The sequence below is a fragment of the Lemur catta genome, chromosome 12 (assembly GCF_020740605.2).
Source record: "Lemur catta isolate mLemCat1 chromosome 12, mLemCat1.pri, whole genome shotgun sequence".
Lineage (NCBI taxonomy): Eukaryota > Metazoa > Chordata > Mammalia > Primates > Lemuridae > Lemur > Lemur catta.
Window position 1 is genome coordinate 22,272,841 of NC_059139.1, and position 20,076 is coordinate 22,292,916.

General features: G+C 42.9%; 1 long non-coding RNA gene and 1 pseudogene across 4 annotated transcripts in view; one reads left to right on the forward strand and one right to left on the reverse strand.

Moving 5' to 3' along the window:
* LOC123648112 overlaps window positions 1-11,274 on the reverse strand; it is a 30,784-nt gene extending 19,510 nt beyond the window's left edge. For 3 of the 4 annotated variants that reach the window (XR_006738490.1, XR_006738492.1, XR_006738489.1), the window contains exon 1: window positions 4,112-4,268. This is a non-coding gene — a long non-coding RNA (uncharacterized LOC123648112). Of the gene's footprint in view, window positions 1-4,111; window positions 4,269-11,081 lie in introns of those variants that run through there. The other variant, XR_006738491.1, reaches the window with a different exon arrangement.
* Window positions 11,275-11,296: 22 nt separating this feature from the next.
* LOC123648139 lies at window positions 11,297-11,963 on the forward strand (annotated as a pseudogene).
* Window positions 11,964-20,076: the final 8,113 nt, after the last annotated feature.

Here is a 20,076-nt window from a genome sequence, read left to right on the forward strand (position 1 = left end):
GCTCAACTTCAGACTACCGTGTTAGTTACCTCCTTTGCTAAGCAGGTGCTGCGGCGGCCGCCCAGAGCTGTCAGGGGCTCATGGTGAAGAGACTTGCTGTGCCAGAAAGCTTTTCCAAGAGGCCGCTGGGCTCTCCAGGTTTGGCTGTTGCTAATGTCAGCAGCTCGTCTTCTGATATTTCCTTTTATTCTTCTTCACCTGGAGTTCATTTTGGGCCACCTGATTTGTTTAACCATTAGACAAATGATCAACATAGCTTATCTATTTTTTAAAGGGTTGATTCTAAGGTAAACCGAGGTGAGCAGACACTTACACTCTGCTCAGCTGCTCCTCCGTCAGGGCAGCCTGGGGTCTTGCTTCTCCCTGGGCTGCATACTTAGGGTTCCACGTACTTGAACCTCAGTTTTCCCACTGCCATCATGTTTCCTCAGTGCCTTTTCTCTTGCACGGGGCTCCTTCTGTCAGGAACACACTCCCCAGAGTGCTCCTCCTCCCAACTTTACCTTCACGTTCAGGCATCCAGTCCTGAGGAATTCTTCCCATGTCAGCCCAGCTGGGCTCCGGGCCTCTCGTGCAGGCCCCTGGCTGCTGACCCACAGTCAGATGCTTGATGGCACCATCACTGGTCCATGTGCCTGTCTCACCCACAAGCTTAGTGAGGACAAGGACTATGTTTCATTCATCTTTGTATTAACAAGCCCTATCCTGTTATATAATCATGCTCAGCCAACCAATGTTGAGAGAAGATATGAGTGAATGGATGACCCATAATTTAACATTGTAAATGTAAGGGCCCAGCTTGAGGCTCTGTCATGAGTATCTGTTCTTTAATGCCCCTGTTCAGGGCTCCTTGTGCAAGAGCTAGTGCCGACCTCTGCATGCCATTGCCAGCTCTGTCCCACCTCCTAACACCCTGGGGACCTCAGCATATTTAGATGTGCTCCAATGTCTATGGCTAAGAAATATAGGGTGAGTGGAAAGAAAGGGCAGACAGTAAGAAAAAAGGAGCACAGTCCAGAGAGGATTCTGGAAAGTCAGAGAGAAGAAGTATGAATGACAGAAGAGAGGGAGAGGGTTTGTGTGGTAAGTGCGTCACATCCCTGGACAGATCAACACAGTCCAGGGGTTTCTCTTCTCTTTCTCTCCACTACTGCCAAACGCTGGCATTTGCTCTGGATTTTCATGACCAGTTCCCCCCATGCATGATGGCAAATGCAAATGAGCAAGAAAATAAGATGAAAATTCTTTTCTGGTTAGCACCCAAATAGCAGATGCCCCATGAAAAGAGATTCTTGTGAGACACAGACACTGTATCTTTCTCATAGAAATTTTTGGATACAGAGAACTTAACGGTAGGAACTCTGCTCCTCTCTGGGGTCCACATGTGTAAGATGGCCAGGTGCAGCAGAAGTGGCCAGATGTTGATGGGTTAGGAGAGGTCAGCTGTGCTGATGCTGTGCTGAGATTTGAGTCTGATTCTTCCCAGCTTGTGTTTCCAGTTAGTGGAACTTGTTCGGGCCACTTCTGATGCCCTGTGTTTGAAAACTCGGAGGCTGGCACATTCTGAGCTCGCAGAATCACCACTGAGCCTTTCCCCCCACAGATGGGTCCTCCTTCTTCAGTGATGCCATTTAGGAGGCTTCAAGGTGGGAAGAAAGCTACTCTTTGCCCAACCCAACACTCTCATCTCTACCGTCCTCGTCTAATTAATTGTCTAGAGTGACCCTCAACTCCCCTAGTTATGAACAGCAGTGGGGAGGAGGAGCAAGATGTGTGTCTCTGGATGCACCCCACCCTGAAAAACAGCCTTTGGGCAAAGCAGCCCCCAAATTCTTTCCACAAATTCTCAAAAGCTTTCTATGCTTGTGCTGACAGTATAAGTCATGTGAACACAAACATGGGTACGATACAAACAGATCCAAAGCAAAGCACTCTAGCATCTTACTGGGCTCATTCACTGTCTTCATCACACCGAGAGAAAGTGACATGGGTACTATGCCCTGGGAGAGAACCTGATTTGAAGTTGTGACCTTGCACCACGACTCAGGCCTGGGTGATAAGGTCTCTTTTGCAATGGGGGGGGGGCAACACTGAGATAGTAAACTCTGGCATATTTCTGTTGGTCCTGCAATTTTTAGCTGACTTTTCAGCTCCTCTGGAGAGCTACCCACTTCCACCTAGATTGCTAGCTGCACCCCTCAGGCTGGGCTCCCATCAGAGCAGTGGGCTGCTGCTGTTGCTGCACAGATGTTCTCTCCTCTCAAATGTGAACATCTGGAGGGCACAGCTGGCTCATCTTCTTCCCACAGCTGTTTCTTAGCACCCAAATCCCCCAGCTTGCTTTTCCCACTGCACGGAGGTTGTGTGGGCTAATTCTGCTGCCTTGTGATTGGGCTGAAAGATGAGTGCGTGGAGAGCTGGGTTCTGACCCTGCGGCAAGAATGTCCTTTTTATCTGGTATGTTAGATTGACAAGCATCACCCTTGGTTTTCCTGCCCCCTAAAGCTGGGCTCTGGTTCTGTCCACAGAGCATCTCCCAAGCCAGGTGCAAAGGGTGGCAAGAGAAATGCATTCCTGGTTAAGGAGGTGAGTGTGCTGGCAAGATTTATCCCACCCCGTGGTATGGAGGATTTAACTGAGCTTGGAGCTCAGACATGCCTGAGATAACTGGCTCAGGGACAGCAAGGCCACTGGTCTCCTGGTGTCCGGGAACACTTGCTTTTTAGAAAAGGTTTTGGAGGTTTCATTGGCTCAATAAATCTTTACTGGATGCCTACCATATGCCATGTGTTTGGCTTTCAGGATGAAGCTGACGTGGTTCCCGCCCTCATGACATTCTGTCTATAAGATCGGGAGAGGCTGGTGCAGTTCAGTGACGGGCAGGCCTCTCTCATTGAGCCTCAGCGGCAAGACCCCTGCCTTGCCCCAGTTAAGGCCTCTGCCCATCTCTCTAGCTTGTTTTTCCACTTCTCCAAAACCTTCCCCTTCTTGCTTTTATCTTGTCCTATCTTCCTTGCTGCTTTTCCTTCATCCACCCTTCCCATTGTTCCTTTCTCTTTGTTTGCTGAATATTCCACCCAGATGGATAAACAGACAGTGGAGCATGCACACAGTGGAATACTACTCAGTGCTACAAAGAGATAGCCCATCAAGCCCTGCATGCAGAAACCTTAAAAACATATTGCTACGCCAAAGGAGCCAGTCTGAGAAGGCTACAGTCTGCGTGGTTCCAACTACACGACATCCCAGGAAAGGCATAACTACAGAGACAGTAAAAAGATCAGCAGTTGCCAGGGATTTCCGGGCAGGGAAGGAGGCGTGAACAGGTGGAACACGGGGAATTTTTTAGGCAGTGAAACTATTCTGTATGATACTGTAATGACAAATACATGTCATTAGGTATTGTTAAAACTCATAAAATTGCACAATACGAAGTGTCAACCATGTAAACCATGGACTTTAGTTGATAATAATATATCACTATTGGTTCATCATCATAAATATGCCACAGTAACACAAGCTCTTCATAATAACGAAACTATGTGGGGAACAGTGGGTATATGGGAACGTTCTGCACTTTCTGTCCAATTTTTCTGTAAACCTAAGGCTGCTGCAAAAATGAAGTTTGCTAAAAAAAAAATATCAGCCTGAATCACCCCGACCTCACCCTGGCATAGGCTCCAGCATCTCTTCAGAGTTCTCCATTTGGCCTCCCTCTGCCTTCCAGTGAGATCCAGAGATGTTCCCAATTCCACACTGACGCAGCCTCCATGTCTCCCAGCGACTTTTGTCCCCACAAGGACTGGTCTGTCCTGTGACCGTGCCAGTGAGTTAGTGTGCTGACCTTTTGATCTTCGCTCCCATGCCTGGCCCACACGCTCTGCCCTGGAACTCCTGGCATCTCCAGCGAGCCTCCACATCGGCCTTTTCAGTTAACGTGCTGTCCCCTTGCCCACCTCTTGTTAAAACATGGACTGTCCATAAGACGCTTTTTGCCACCACTGATATCCCAATCATACCCACCCCTGCCTTTTCATTCCCAGTCCCAGACGAGAAACCTGCAAGGAGAGAATCTGACAGAGAGCAGTGACAGGTGGCTGGAGTCTCTCACCTGTGGCCTTTCTGTGGTCCTCCACCTCACTCACGCTCCCGGCTAGCACCTGCCACATCTTGTTAGGCGTCTTAGAGGCAAGGGGCCTGCGGTGACATCTTCCCCTGCATTTCCTGCACTGCCAAGGAGAACGCTGAGGCTCTAACCAGTCACGCTTTTACAACCGCTCACCGGGTACTACTCCTGTTAATCATTGATCTGCATATTGAAGCACGCAGGGTTTTTATCAGTACTCGTGGGGATGGGGAAGGCAAGGCAACCCCTTGCTGAAAAACCCCAGGACACACTTTGTTTCAGGTGGTGCCCGGGCCAGAGCTTGTGGTGAGGGGAAAGCTAGCTCACGTGTGGCTGTGGGTTTGGCTGGGAGTGGAGGGGTGGGGAGAGGACCTTGGTCTTTAACAGGCTCTCAGCAAAAATTGAAAACTGATTTAGAAAGAAAATGCTAATTCTCAAGCTTCCAGGAAAAGCACTCCATCAACTCGTGTGAAATATAGCAGCAGTCCCCAACATTTTTGGCACCAGGGACTGGTTTCATGGAAGACAATTTTCCCATAGTCTGGGGGCGGGAGGTGGGGCCCTGGGGTGGGGGTGGGTGGGGGGAGGCGGAGCTCAGGCCTTGTTTTCCTAACAGGCCACGGCCAGTAAGTGGCCATGGCCCAGGGGTTGGGGACAGCAGAAGTATAGGATCTGATAAAGACCAAGAGACTGGTTCATTCTGACACCATATTCAACAGTCCTGTACTGAACCTGCACTCCATGGAAGGTCATGCTGGGCAGTTTGGGCTCAATCCTGTAGGCTGTGAGGAGCCACTAGGTTTTCTGGGAAAGAAGGTAACAAGTGCAAACGGCAAGATAAAAGGAAAGGAAAGGTAAAGGGCAAATAAAGTAGAGGAAAGGCAGAGGGAATGAAAAATAGTCCTATTTTCTTAAAGGTTCTCATGCACACGCTGTCTGCCCACTGAGAAACCTGGACACACCTGGACAAGGCGGCGCCTGTGACAGCAAGCACAACTGGGGATCTTCAAGGCCAACTGCGACTCCCGAAGGACTTCTCCCAAGCCTGACTCCACTGGTCGCGGCATTGGAAGGAAAGTGAATACAAGGCAGAGGGCAGGCTGGGACCTCAGGGAGCAAGAGCGGAATAAGGACCCCTGCTGGTAGGGTCTGCCTCCTCAGGGAGACTGTTCCTGCCAAAATCCTCCCCTCCGTCACCCAGGCTACCACGTGAGAATTGCGGGCAGGGGAGAAGCACCGAACTCCCGCCTGGGGACTGGCAGCAGCCCCAAGCCATGGGCAGGACACCACTGTGCTTGCAAACTGGGCTGGGTGAAGATTACTCAAGACTTTCCCTGAGGAAATGCGTCTGGGGCATCCTAATCAGTTCAGCGGCTGTAATAAAGCGTTGTGGGCTGGCGGGCTCACAGACAGCAGAAGCTTGCCCCTCCCAGCTCTGGGGGCTAGAGCTCTGAGCTCAGGACGCCAGCATGAAAGGCTCTGCTTGGGGCCCTCTTCGGGGCTGCAGACTGCTGACCTCTCATTCTATCCTCACGTGGCGGAATGAGAAGAGAGAACACTGGCGCCCCTTTTATAAGGGCACTAATTCCATTCACGAGGGCTCCATCCTCATGACCTAATCACCGCCCCCTGCCCCAAAGGCTCCATCATACTGGGGCTTAGTTTGGAGGAGACACAACATTCAGTCCATTTCAGGGGTAGAAATGTGTAGGTCCTTGGGAACCACTTTCTCCTGATTCTGTTTTTAAAATCCAAGTAAATCAGTTTGCCAAGGACTTCAGCCATGATGAGGGGTCACAAGTCACAAGTAGGGAAGTAGGAAAAGTGAGGTCGGCTCTACCCATGTGCTTGCAGGATAGGGGGATGCACAGGCTTACTGGAAATGTTTGAAACCACAGTCTTTTATGTCTTTGTTTTTCCTTCTGTGAACATTAGTCAACCACAGGGTCAACTCCTCCCCTTCTGGCTGCTTCCCCAGGTCTACCTAAGTGCTGGGCTTCCCCGTGGGAGGGGTCCCTCATTGCTCAGATCTGGGAGTGACCCCTGGATTAGGGCTCAGGGGGATGATTATGACTCAGCAGGATTTCACCTGTGCTGGGTTTGCATCAGTGCCACCACTCCTCAGCTTGGCTGCTTCTGTCACTCACGCCAGCCCCTCATCCCGCCTGTTCAGTCCTTGAGGCTGGAGAGAAGGACCTGCAGGGCCTAAGTCTGGGTGGAGGCTGATGATGAGCCAACTAACCTGGCACCATCCGGCCTGCGGCTGAGACCCACTGCGCCAGGGAAGCCTCCACCGCCAGCCACTGCTGCTCAGAGCGTGCCCCTGAGTAAATCTGCAGCCTGGAGCACAGCTCCAAGACGGCAAGGGTCAGGGTCTCCTCCCCACTTGGGTTTGTCACCTTGGTCCTGCATCAGCCCCTAAAGGCACTTCTTGGACTTGCAATGGCATGAAGAGGACTGAGCCCAAGGAGCGACACCCACCCTGGTTAGAGGGAAACCCACCCGGCCTGACAGAGGTGGACAGTCCCGGAGTGCTGTGCTGTGGTTGTGCTGGAAGGGTTCCTCCAGCCAGCCCCCAATCCTGTTTCTAACAGCCTGCAGCCTCCCTCCAGACCCCCAGTGACAAGGCAGCCCTGCTCTACTTCAGCAATTTGCCAACGCTGCTGGCAGTTTATCATCCTCCCATAGACATCTCAGGGCCCCCGTGAGTGCCAGGCTGAGGGCAGGGACACTGAGAAGCCTTGTCCTGAGAAGGCTCCCTTTTCCTGTTCCAACGGTGCTGGCCCTGAGCACTATCAGAGTATCACTTAGCAAAGCCACCTCACCCTTGCCAAGGCAAACAAACTGAACACTTTATAATGTGCCCTTGACTCTAAGGAACATTCCCCCAGTTCTGAGTGCAGCTGCAAAGCTGATAACCTTCAGCTGGCATTGGCTCCTACAAGATGCTTACAGGATTCTGGGTTTTTTTTTAATCTCATTGAATGGCCCGGACAGATATTGGCATTTTTCACATTTTCTCTTTGCCTCTCTCTTTCCTCAGATGTAAGAGTGAGAATTCCTGGCCCTAGTTTCTTTGCTCCTGCATTTAGTAAACTGGCTGTTTAATCTTATTTGATTTGATTTTATGTTTTGTTATTTGCAATTAAGTAGATGACACCAGTCCTATAAACAGAAAAATATTTTGGCTGCTGAAAGAAATTTTTTTTCTTGGTTTCTACCAGTTGGTCTTTGTTCTCTCTTTCCTCCCAACCCTCTTCACCACCAAAAAGTCGGTAACACCTGCCTGGTTTCGGTCATAAAGTTGGTCACTGTGCTTCCAGCCTGTGTCAGTGTCTCAGCCGAGCTGGGTGTCCTCAGTGCTCCCTAGGTGAGCTGTTAGTCAATGATCTGCTTAGGACAAGAAGCCTGCAGTCCTCCCCACGGCCGGCTGATCCCACCTCCCTAAAGCTTTTGTTCTTAAATGACAACCACCGGTACAATAACAACAGCCAAGGTCAAAGGGGCTGAAGATGAGCTGTCCGCCTGTGCCAGCCTGGATTTACAGCTCTCCCGAGCTGGCCACTGAGAAAGCAGGGTCCCTTGGCAGGACGCTCTTGTGTTGGACCAGAGCTTTTCCTCTGAAGCAGGAAAGACAAGGGAAAAGGCATAGAAATGCCACTTGGAGCCCCCAACCTCAGCAAAATGTTCCAGAGGCTCATGCAGTTCCCAAATCTGTGGGTTTTTCTTAAGCATAAAGAAATGCTAAATGCAGATCAGCAGAGAGACAGAATTCAACACAGACCCCATTTCTTTCCTCCCCCTGAGCCAAGCTGTGTAATTTTGTGGGCATTTTCAGTTTAAGATATCCCACATGTGAAAGTGGTGAGACTGTAAGATAGGTAACATATCTGGTGGAAGGACAAGTGCCATTTTCTGAAAGGAACAGCTGTGATCTGGTTTGTGGTACTACCTGGTGCAGAATAATAATAATTCTCACTATCTCTTGTGATTATGGCAGAAAAGTTTTCAAGATGCCATTTTATAGCTATAAATTTACCTTAGAAGGGTGAAATTTAGGGGAAATTCTTTAAAAATTTTTTAAAACCATTTCCTTCAAAAATTGAAATTTGAAAGAAAAAAAACCCAACTCATCTGAAATGTATTTTCTCCCTTTACAGTTACCCTTTATAATTATCTAAATAAAATCTTGTTATTAAGTAAGCAAAACAATGACCACGTAATTTATCTTGGTACTCCCAAATAAAGTGATAGTAAATCTGTAAAGGAGACTGAAAATTAATATTTTATATATTGCAATTTCCATATTTTATTGCTCCCTTCTTTATTGTAGATTCCAAATCTGTACACTAAAGCATCAAAAATTTCCTAAATATGATATCTATCATCACAACTAAATAGAAACTGAGGACTGAATGAATATAGGTGAAAAAAATGCTTTGATAAACTGTCAAAAAATAAAAAGTAGGAATTAGTGTTGGTCAATATGGCCCCTACCGAAGTGTGGATGTGAGTTTTAGAAAATATGAGATTTCTTTCTTGCCAGCATGGTCCTCTGAGTGGCTCTGCTGATTAGCAAGAAAGAAAACGCAGCACAGGACAAGGCGTGGCTCTTTGAAACTGGCTGGTGGTCTGGGGCATGTTCTGGCAATGTCCTGGACGTATCTCCCAGAGCCTCATTTTCTTCCTTTGTAAAATGAGGATAAAAATCTTTCACAGGGCTATCATGAGGTTTAGAGATAATATATTTAACGTACCTGTCCCATACCCCAAGTACCAAGGAGGTACCTAATAAATGGCAGCTTTCATGATAGTCATGACTTTGGACACAAAGACAAATCAATTCCATCTTGACCACAAGCTGCCCCAGAAAGCCTTGTTTGCTCTAGGCTGAGGGACCGTTGCTAGTCATTGTCAGAATATAAAAACCCTGAGGGCAGGGACTCTATCTACCTGGTTTGTTGACTTTGCCCAGCAGCCAGCAAAAGGGCTCTCAAAAATACACTCTTTGTAAAGGATAGCCTAATTTCACTTACTGAGTTTTTGTGCTGCAAGGAAATGGAGATCTCTTATGGACATATTCTCCAAGAACAAAGATTTTCTTAACCAAGCTGTCTTGGCAGCTGAAGGGAGTATGGGACTGAGGGAAGAGCCCAGAGTTTCTGGGCATTGACACGAGGTATCAGGACACTAGGAAAGTTCTCCCAATTCTAATGCTAAGAATGGTACCTTGCCTTTGTACAGTGCTCTCCAGCTCAGACAGACCCTAGGCATGCCTGGCCTGGCATGATCCTCCCCTGTGAGATATCAGGCCAAATAGCACCAGTCCCATTTTATAAGAAGCCAACAGTTTAAAGAGTTAACAGATTTGCCCAGGATCATATAGACGAATGGGGGTAGGGTTAGAATTCCAGATCTTTCCTTTGCAGAGTACTTCATCTTCAGATCTTTAATCCTTCTTGCACTGTTCATAAGGTCCTACTTTTTTCTTCCAATTTATAACTGTATAGCACTAGCAAATTCTATGGCTCAACACACAGGTCTAGAGATGAGTTCTGTCTCTATCAACTTGTGTAACTTTGGGCAATTCACTTAAGCTCCCTGAACCCTAGCTTCTTCATTAAATGGGAAAAGTAAAGATAGTAGTGAAAATTATGAAGATTAAAAGTAATAAATGCATGTGAAGTTATTAGAATGGTATCTGTGCTTGTTCTAGCCTTGCAGAATAACTCCTCTTCCTCACATATAATAAATCTTTGATGTTTAACTTCCAACAAATATTGAGCCCTAGTAAGGGATTTGAAGGCTACAGGTATTCAAAACACAGGAGATGACTGGTAAAACCATAATGTTTGAGTCATATTGTAAGAATATATTTAACATTTGCATTTGCAAGGAAAATGATATACTATCCATTTGGTGTGTAAAATAAGAAGACAGCCTTAAGGCCTGTTTGAATGTTATTAATACCAATGCATATAAAGAAGCACTTGCAAGACCTGTCTGTCCTGTTCTGACTTCAGCCTACACGCCAGTGTCTTTTCCATTTTCTCCATGAAGATTCAAACAAAACCAAACAACCAATATTTACCAGGGACATAATCTCTCTTTTAGATTTATTGCCTTTAACTTTCAATGTTTTGGATAGTAAATACAATTGCAGCATCTCAGAGGTCTCAGTCCAAGCCAGTAATATTCTTTGCAGGTCTTTCTAGAACTTTTTACCCTTAAGAGGGTGAGGCTACTCAGTTCCAAATGTCTGATATCAAATAGCCATGAATGGGCAAAGAAAAAGGTATTTGGAGACATGACAGGGTGAGTTCCCTTCACTCCTTGACCTCAAGACCTGTGTTATCATACACATTAACCTGTTCAGTGTCAAACCCGGCCAGTTACCTAACCTGTTCTGGAAGGCAGCTTTACTCTCCAATACTGGCATCAGCAGAACTCAGACAAATGCACAAAGACCTCTAGATCAAGAGAGGGTAAAGTATTATAGTTAGGACCACAGACTCTGCAGCCAGATTGTCTGGGATCACTACCAGCTGTGCGGCGTTGGACATGTTACTTAATTTCTTTATGCTTCAGTTTCCTCATCTGTAAGGTGGAGATGATAATAAATAAGAGAAACTACCAACTGCTTCTCACAGGTAATTTATATGTTTCCCTTGAGAGATCTTTGGACAAATACGGTGTGGTGGTCACTAGCATTTGGAGGGATAAGTACAATGTAGAAAACCATGGCCTTTGAATCAAGAGACCTGAGTTCATGTTCTCTGCTGATTGTGACTCCTCCAAAGCACAGATCAAACCACTCAGCACAGCATTCAAGGCTTTTTACAATCTAACCCCAACCTACTTTTTTGGTCATACTTGCTGTCACCTCCTACTTCTCCTTGTGCTCTGCCCATAAGACTATTTGCAACTGCCTACAGTACCAGGGACACCAACTCACTGTAAGTTTGTGTGTGCTATTTCCTCTGGCAGGATTGCCTCCTTCTCTCTTCCAATGTGTTCTTTAACTGCTGTCCCTTCTGGCCGTGACTGCGTTACGGCTGTCTCCTCCATTGGACTGTTGCAGAGAATGGTCACCTTTTCATATTGGTGTCTGGGATAGTGCCCGGCACATCGTGGGCAGACAACACTGTTTGAAAGTGATCGAGAGATTAAATGAATGTATTTTAGTTAAGTTTCTTAAGAATGGTGAACATGCCTGGTGCCTCCTCCAGGAAGCTGAAGGGCTGGAGGGGACAGTGAGTCTCTGGCCTGCTGCTCGCCCCATCGTGGACGAGGCCGAGGTGGAGTTTCTGGCCTAGGAGGAGCTAGTTACCGTTATCCTCAGCTTCAGTCTGGACAAGATCTACCTCATTGCGGGGGTAGAGGAGACCTTGGGTCTCTTAACGCTGGTTTCCCAGTGGAAGTGCATCTGTGGTTGGCAATTTAACCTGAAACAAAGAAATGTCAGTTGCTCCCTCTGGAGTGGATGGATGTAGAAAAGTTAGAGAAGATGAGGGATCATAAATGAATGGAAGAAACTTTTACCCCAATGCCTAGCCTTTAGTACATGGAACTTACCAACTCCTACTAAATCATGCTTCAGACAACCACCTAAAAGCAAATGAGCCCCAGACCCTGATCAAGGGTATGTGGGATACTCCCACAGCCGAACTCTGAGTGTGGGCTGACAGCTCTGTGAGACAGCGGGAGGCCCATGCCAAGCTGACAACTTGATGGGATCAGCACCAGCGGGGCTTTCCACACACCAGCGCTCAATCACATGGTCAAACTCCACACAACGTTCCATCCTTCTGAGAGTGCCCCATCTTGGGACTTCTAAAAAAAGGCCTGTGATCCTTAAAGCCCTGGCATCTGGCTGCAGGAGTGTGAGTGCCCAGGACATGACAGAGGTACTCGTGGTTCTGGAGCTCCAGAAACATTTCTGAATGTGTGAAAAACATGAGTAATGGTGCAAGGAGTAGCTTCATGGTATTGCTGGAGAAGCAACAAGTTTGTGATGAGTCCTTGACACTCAGCTCCCTGGAACGTTCTTCCATTCCACATATATTTCTTCTAGATGCCAGATTTTCTTTTACGAGAGAAAAAAATCTTTAGGCAAATAAGTTATTCTCCCTAGAAGAGCCTTAGTTCTCCTGCATGAAACCATTGTGCACAGGTGTGTGTTCAGGGACAGTCAGGTGTGGGTATGTGGGAGTGGCGACTGGCTGAGGGCTTCTTTCCCCTTCTTGATCCTGATTTCTGGGGCTAAATTTCGTTCCTCCCACAGAGGTTGCTCACAGAGAAGGAGGGCAGATGGAGCAGCCAGGGATGCTGACCACAGCTTATCCTCTTACCCCAATCAACAATATGAATGAAATCAGCTCCCCCCCCATCAAAAAAAAAGAATGGTGATCATAATAATGTCTCCTTTCACTTTAGAAAATTATGTGAGAGCATCTGTTTGAAAGTAAAGTAATAATGCAACATACACCAACAGTCCTCACTAAAGTCCTCACTAAAGACATGAATGTAATATAGCCCTAGGCCATTCTTATACTCCTTTGAAAGCCTGAAAAAACATTCAAGTGGTGATTATTTTCTGTCCTTGAAAATGTCAGAGCAAATTCTTTTGTATTAACATCTGTCCTCTGACAAATGGGTCATGTTGCATAAAGACCCCATTATTGGCCTTGTTCCTAAACGTTATAAATCCCTGATGACATCTCATGGTCAACTGTGTCTTGGGTAGATTTTGCTCCTATAGGGCACTGGGGAGAGGAGAAGTTCTGAGCCAGCCATTTCTTTCATTTGGCTCTGAAAGGGACACCAATTACCAGGCCACCTTGCTGACATGTTGCCTCAAATGCTTCCTTGTTTGAGAATGATTGTTTCAGAAAGACTGAGCTGATCCTTTCCTATAGGCAGTAGAGAAGTGAGTGGATTCTCGTGCTCTAGAACTTGGGCTGTTGGCAAAATCCTTTAGGTTCATTTAAATCTCTGGTTATGCCAGAGGTGATGGTGGCCACAGTGGGTGTCTTACTTAGCAGAACATTTTGTTGAGTATATAATTAGCAAGACCCACTGGTTGGAAGAAAAGAGACAAGGAACCAAAATTTCTTGAGCTTTCTATCATCACGGCCAGGGAAAGATAGTTGGAATCATTATGCTGAGTCTCACATCATCACAGGGAGGCAGACATTGTCCTGTTGTGCCAGAATTTTGGACCCAACACAATTCTGCCCACCTGTGGTCTGATGTAGAGAGGTATAGAAACCTACTAAATGAAAAGTCCAGTGTCTGGAGGTATTAATACAGCTCTGATGGGGCTCTGTGCTAGTCTAGCACAGCTTTGCTAGTAACTTATCAAACATTCAATAAAGAGAGCAATAATTCATTTGAAGCAAGCAAAGTGTTATTGGGACTAACCTATTTCTTGAATATGGTTTCCTAATAGCAAAGCTCCTCTTGCCATTTAGTGGGAGAACATGGGAATTTTGAGCCTTTACCAAAAACTTAGAATAGTATAAAGCTACACTGAATATTCTGGGTAGGCAATTGAGCCTTCCCTATTCTAACCTTTATCTTTGTTTGATATCCTTGGTGTTGCAAGTCAAGATTGAGAAAGTCAGATTGATTTTTTTTTTGAGGGTCACAGTGGTCACCACAGAGAACAACACGGCTCTAATTTTTATTGGCAGATAAAGGGAAATCAACAGGGGAAGGAACATATGTGTTTCTTAGAAATATTGTTATTTGAGGCAATGTTTTCATGGTACTTAAGGGAGTACGTATTTCAAAAGCTAATTGAGTGAAACTTTTGATTCAAAAGAAGATCAGAATTTAACTTTGTCATCTTACTCTTAGGTTGGAAAGTATCCTCGACTTAGAATATATAATACATACTCAGTTGAGAAGATGAGATGTTTAGCTATGTTTTAAATCTTATGATGAAGGGGGCCTCTTTTCTGAGGGAACAGGCTTTGGGATTTCTCATAAGGAGCAGAGGTTACTATGCTGAAGACTTAGCCTTAGTGTCTGGGCTATTTAGACACTTATCTCACCTATCATATTACCCCCCCCACCCCCACCACCCCCCACCCCCCGCCCCATGGAATAATGCAATCTAATTCCAGAGTCAGAGGCTTTCCTGGTAGACATAAAGGACAAAATTTTAAGAAATAGAGAAAAAAATACATTTGTATGAGAATCAAAGGATTTTTAAACAATACAGGAGACTCTTCACAAATTCTAAAGACTGGATCCACCAGTCCCATCCATGCTAATGGCAGAGGTAGGAGAAAGACTTTAAATTACCCAATGCAAGATCATGTTTTATAGATCTCTATATGTCTACTTTCTAGTAAGGCATCCGACATATCATGGGGCCTCAATAAATATTAGTTGATAGCACCACATCTGAGACGTAAACCTATTCACCCTTTGAAGAAAGTAACAAAAATATGGTTAACTGGCTTCCTGCTACATTTATACCCCAGGACAGTTGGTTGGCTGGCTGTTAAAGGGTTTTCCTGGTGAGAGAGCACTTCAAAGTGCTAAAGACTGCTAAAGAGCTCATTATGTGTTTGAATTTCTTTATGCATGTAAACTAGAGAAACATGCCATTTGTTCATACAAACATGGACTTGATGAAATGAGGAATATAGCCAAGATTCATGGGAAAATATGTAGAATGATAAATCTTAAAACTGGAAAGCACTTAAGAAGACATTTATTAGATTTCTGGAAAGAAGTCCCTATTTTCAACTACCTTAAAGGACATGAGGTGGGGGAGGAGGGAGAAGGAAAATCCTAAACAATACCAAAACCCAAGACCCAAAGTTTGTCCCATAGCCAGAAACTTGGAAGACCTCTGGCACTGAATTGAGAATCACAGTTATTAACCAACATATTATTTGCTATTGAAAACAAAATCAAACTGTTAGCTTCCTCAAAAAAGGTAAGGAGACAGAGTTCATTTCTTTCCTGAAAACTGTTCAGCTGTCCCTCTGCTAAATAGAATCATCTTCAACCCAGCAGAGCAGCCATTCTATATCTGTATAAAAATCTCAACCCTCGGAAAACAATGACATTGTGTGTTAGAAAACTGGCAGTGGCACACTGAATCCTGGAACACACGTCCAGCAAGTAAAGCCTTCATGGGGTGGAGAGTGGGGAGAAAGAAGAGTCCTTAAAGAAGAGCATCCAAAGATGATGACATTTTGTGTTCTCTGTTTTGCCTTCAGAAGAATTGGCACTGGAAGAATAGATCCTATCTCAATGCAGAAAACTTCATCAGTAGCATTCATCTTAAAAGCTGATATTGAACTAGAACATGTCATTCTGCCCTCCAGCTGTAGACCAGAAGACTTACAGCCTAGTACATATTGAGCAGGTTTAAGAACACATTGCACATGTTAAATGTTCACAAATATTGGGTCTAAGTAGATTGATTTTCATTCCAGGATGAGTAAGCATGAAAAATAAATAGCATAGAGTGGAAAATTTGCCTAACAAGAGAACTGAAACATCATCTCAAAGGCAATTTTAGAAAACTGTTTCTCATCTTAAATTGACTGTGGAAAAGGACAGGAAAAGCACAGGTAGCCATTATGAGATAAAAATAGGAAGGAAAAGGGAGGTGGGTGAGATAAGAAGGGATTGTAGGGAAGCCAAAATGAAATATTATTTGTCCACTAAAGGCTGTAATAAGTAAAACTGACATTATAGGAAACTAAATCAGGTATGCCTTAAAATATAGATGCCCTACATTATACACCCTAAAAGGAATAAATGAAATAAAGGATGTCAAATACATAAAATGGGGAATAGAAACAAATTAGTGATAACTTGTACTCATGAAAGAGACCAGTGATCACAATGAGATAGCTAAAACGAAAAAGTGACAACACCAAATTTTGCCAAGGGTACAGAGTAACTAAAGCCTAAAAATTTCTAGTAGGAGTGTAAAATGGCACAAAGACTTTAGAAAATGTTGGCAGGTTCTTAACATTTAAACATGTATGTATTCTTTGACTCCAAAATTCCACCCCTATGTAATTATCCAAGGAAAATGTGGGTATAGGGTATGTTGCTGTAGTGATGTATGTACGGAAGGCCCTGACTTTACCACAGTGTAATATGTCAGTGTAGCAGAACTACACTGGTATCTTATGGATATATGCAAATAAAAAATAAATGGGAAAATATGTCCACAAAAAACCTAATGTGAATGTTACTAGTAGCTTTATTCATAATAGCCCACAACTGCAAACATGCCAGGTATCCACAGGAAATTCAATAAAGAAATTAGAGTATATTTGTGTAACAGAATACTACTCAGCAGTAAGTAAAATAAACTACCGATACAAGCAACAACACGGAAAAATCTCAAAACACATGAAGAAGAAGTGAAAGGAATCTAATACTGATATTGTATGATTTCATTCACATAATATTCAGAATAGGCAAAATTAATCTATGGTGATAAAAATCAGTTCAGTGGTTGCTTTTTTGGTGGTGGGATTTGTGGGAAGGAACATGAAGAAATTTTCTGGAGTGATGGAAACGTTCTATATCTCAACAGGGATGTAGTTTATGCAGATATATGCACTGGCAAAATTAATCAAACTGATCAAATACTTATGGTCTATGTGTTTCATGGGATATTAATTATATCTCAATAAAGAAGGCATTTGAATTAAAAACATATTTTAAAAAGAGAATAAAGAAAATGTAATGAAAACTATTCAAAAATTTAAAAGAAATTAATAAAGAAGACTTCTCAGAGGTAATGGAAGATTTGAGTCTGCAAATTGAAATGATTTAGCAAGTACTATGTAAAATGGGTAAAAAGAGCTCACACACATATATCATGACAAAATATTTGAATTTTAAGGACAAAGTAAAACTTATAAACATTCTAGATGATAAACAAGTTATTAACTAAGAAGAACAGTTGTGGATGATCTCAGATTTTTCCACCATATGACTAAATACAAAAGGCAAGAAAGATGGGAAGACAAGAATTTCATACCCAGACAAATCGCTCTTTATGTCTAAAGTGAAGAGAAATTCATTCTAACCTAATCAGTAGATTCAAAAAATATATGACCTACTTGTTCTACTTAGGATAATTCCTGGATATATCCTTTAGCTGCTTGAGAGAGAAATTAAAATAAAGACGTAAGACATGAAAAATTTGTTGTATAAAAAGACAGTATTTATGGATGTGGAAACCAGATAACCATAGAACTGTTCAGGAATGTATTGTAAAATGATTATATTGCTGAATACATGAAATAATTCACAAGAGAGAAGTCATGTAATATAAAATATTTACTGACAGTAACTTGAATACAAAATGTTAAATTATTCTTAATGCTAAAAAAAGGATTGGAATGGATTAAATTTCTCATCTTTGATGGAGTTATTCAAAGATATTAATTCTTTCTGAAGTTGATTAGAAAAATGTATGGTTATATCTTTTACTTTGGTAAGTATAAAATATGGGTAGAAATGTTTTGGAAACCATAAGTGTAACAACTGTGGAAATAAAAAGGGTGATGACTATCTTCTAATTTATTGGGAAAAAAAGCAAAACCAAACCATAGTCAATGTAGCAAAAGATAGGTCAAACAGAAAAGACAGGGAAGCACAAAAATTATTTTCAAAAACAGGAAAGATTAAACTAATATAATTTTGACTGTCATAACAGATGTAAATTTCTAAATGAGAGAAATACTTCTGTGGTCAAATACATTTAAAAATTTCTGTGTTAAACTCAATTGAATAGTTTCTTTATTACATACAGGTCTCAGATTCTTAATACATTAATATGAATTTTGACATTTCAATTTGACACTTCTTGTTTTATGTTTACTGCAAAAGTACATCCTCATTCTTTCAAACATACATTTTGGCCTGTGATTATCATTCACATTTTTGTAGAGCAATTTTTGTGAAACTACAGATAAGTCAAAAATTTGTGTTATTTTTGAATATGAGTTCCATCATGGAACCAATGCAGCTCAGACAGCTCCAAATATCAACGAAACAGGCGGGAAGGATGTGGTTAATGAAAGCACAGTACGATGATGGTTTGAGAAGTTCTATTCTGGTGATTTTAATCTTGAAAATGAGCCATGTGGACAACCTGACACCAAGGTGGATAATGATGAGCTGAAAGCTATAGTGGAAGTGAATCCATCTCAACCTACACGTCAATTAGCAGTAAGGTTTGACATTACTATTCCAACAATATTGGACCATTTGAAACAAATGGGCAAGGTAAGCAAGCTGGACAGGTGGGTTCCACATGAATTAAATGAGTGTCAGCAGAGAAATCATCTCAAAGCTTGCCTTTCTTCATTGTCAGGACATAAAGGTGAACCATTTCTATACCACATCGTTACATGTGATGAAAAATGGATTCTTTTTGACAATTACAAGCGTTCAGCACAAAGGCTGGATAAAGACAAGTGCTGAAACACAGTCCAAAACCTGATATTCATCAGAAAAAGCTAATGGTGTCCGGTGGTCCAGCGCTGGTATTACCCACTACAACTTTATGAAACCTGGTCAATCCCTTACAACGGATCTCTACTGCAAACAGTTGGACAAAATAATGAGGATGCTTGCGATTAAGCAGCCACGATTGGTCAATAAAGACAGGCTAATCCTCTTGCAAGACCACATGTGGCACAAACAGCGCTGCTCAAACTACAGCAGCTGGACTTGGAAGCTGTCTGTCATCCACCATATTCAACAGACCTTGCACCAACTGGCTACCACTTCTTCCAGGCTTTGGACCACTTCTTATAAGGAAAAATATTCAATTCTCAATGAGCCGTGGAAAATGCCTTTCGCTTTCTAGGTTTCTTTGCTGGTGGCATAAGTATGCTACCATTAAGATGGCAAAACTATGTTGGTAGTTTGGACACATACTTTGATTAATTGTACTGCTTCTTGTTTGAGATATAATAAACTACACTTTTGACTGGAAATAGGACATTTCATATTTAATGACCTAAAATATTAGCCTCTACAGAACATACTTTGAAAAATGTTACACAAGAGGCAGTCTTCTTGAAATTGATATTAAATAGGATGTTCACTGTTATCATTATTATTTAACATTAGACATTGTGATCAATACTATAAGACACCAAATAAAAATTAGATGCAATTATTTGAAGGAGAAAAATTATCATTATTTACAGATACCATAATTTTAACTAACTTTAACAAACTTTTAACTAAAAACTCCTTAATTATAATCAGTGAAATAGTCAGCTAGACAGTAAACACATATACATTAATATTTATCCTATAGTCTAGCAATACCAGAGAGAAGATATAGAAAAAAGATCATTCATAATGAAAAACTAAAATTATAAAATAAATAAGAATACCTCAACAAGAAAGATGCATGACCTATGTGAATAAAACTATAAATAAAGTTTTAAAAAGAAATATAAAAAAATATTCAAGTAAGTGGGGAGATACTCAACGTTTCTTTATGAGCTGAAAATATTAAAAAGATTGTCAGTTCTGATTTAACACGTTCCCAATCAAATTACCAATGGGAGGTTTTACATGTGTGTGTATGTGTACATATACTCATACACACACACCTACACACATGTATACTTTTCTAACTTTCAAAGTCATTTTAGAGTTTACTTAGGAGGACACATGGGCAAGAATAAATAAATAAATTTTGAAAATGAAAAGTGATGAGAGTATGCGTGTCTTACTAGTTCAAATGTTTCATAAGACTCAACCCAGCATGGTGCTGGTCCAAGAATTGACATATCAATATAAAAAATAGATTATTCTGGAATAAACAGTATGCTACAAATAAGAACTTAATACACACGGAAGCACTGCTTATCCGGTGAAAAGGGATAACTTATGCAACATCCTCCCTGCCCATCATCATCACCTCTCCTGGC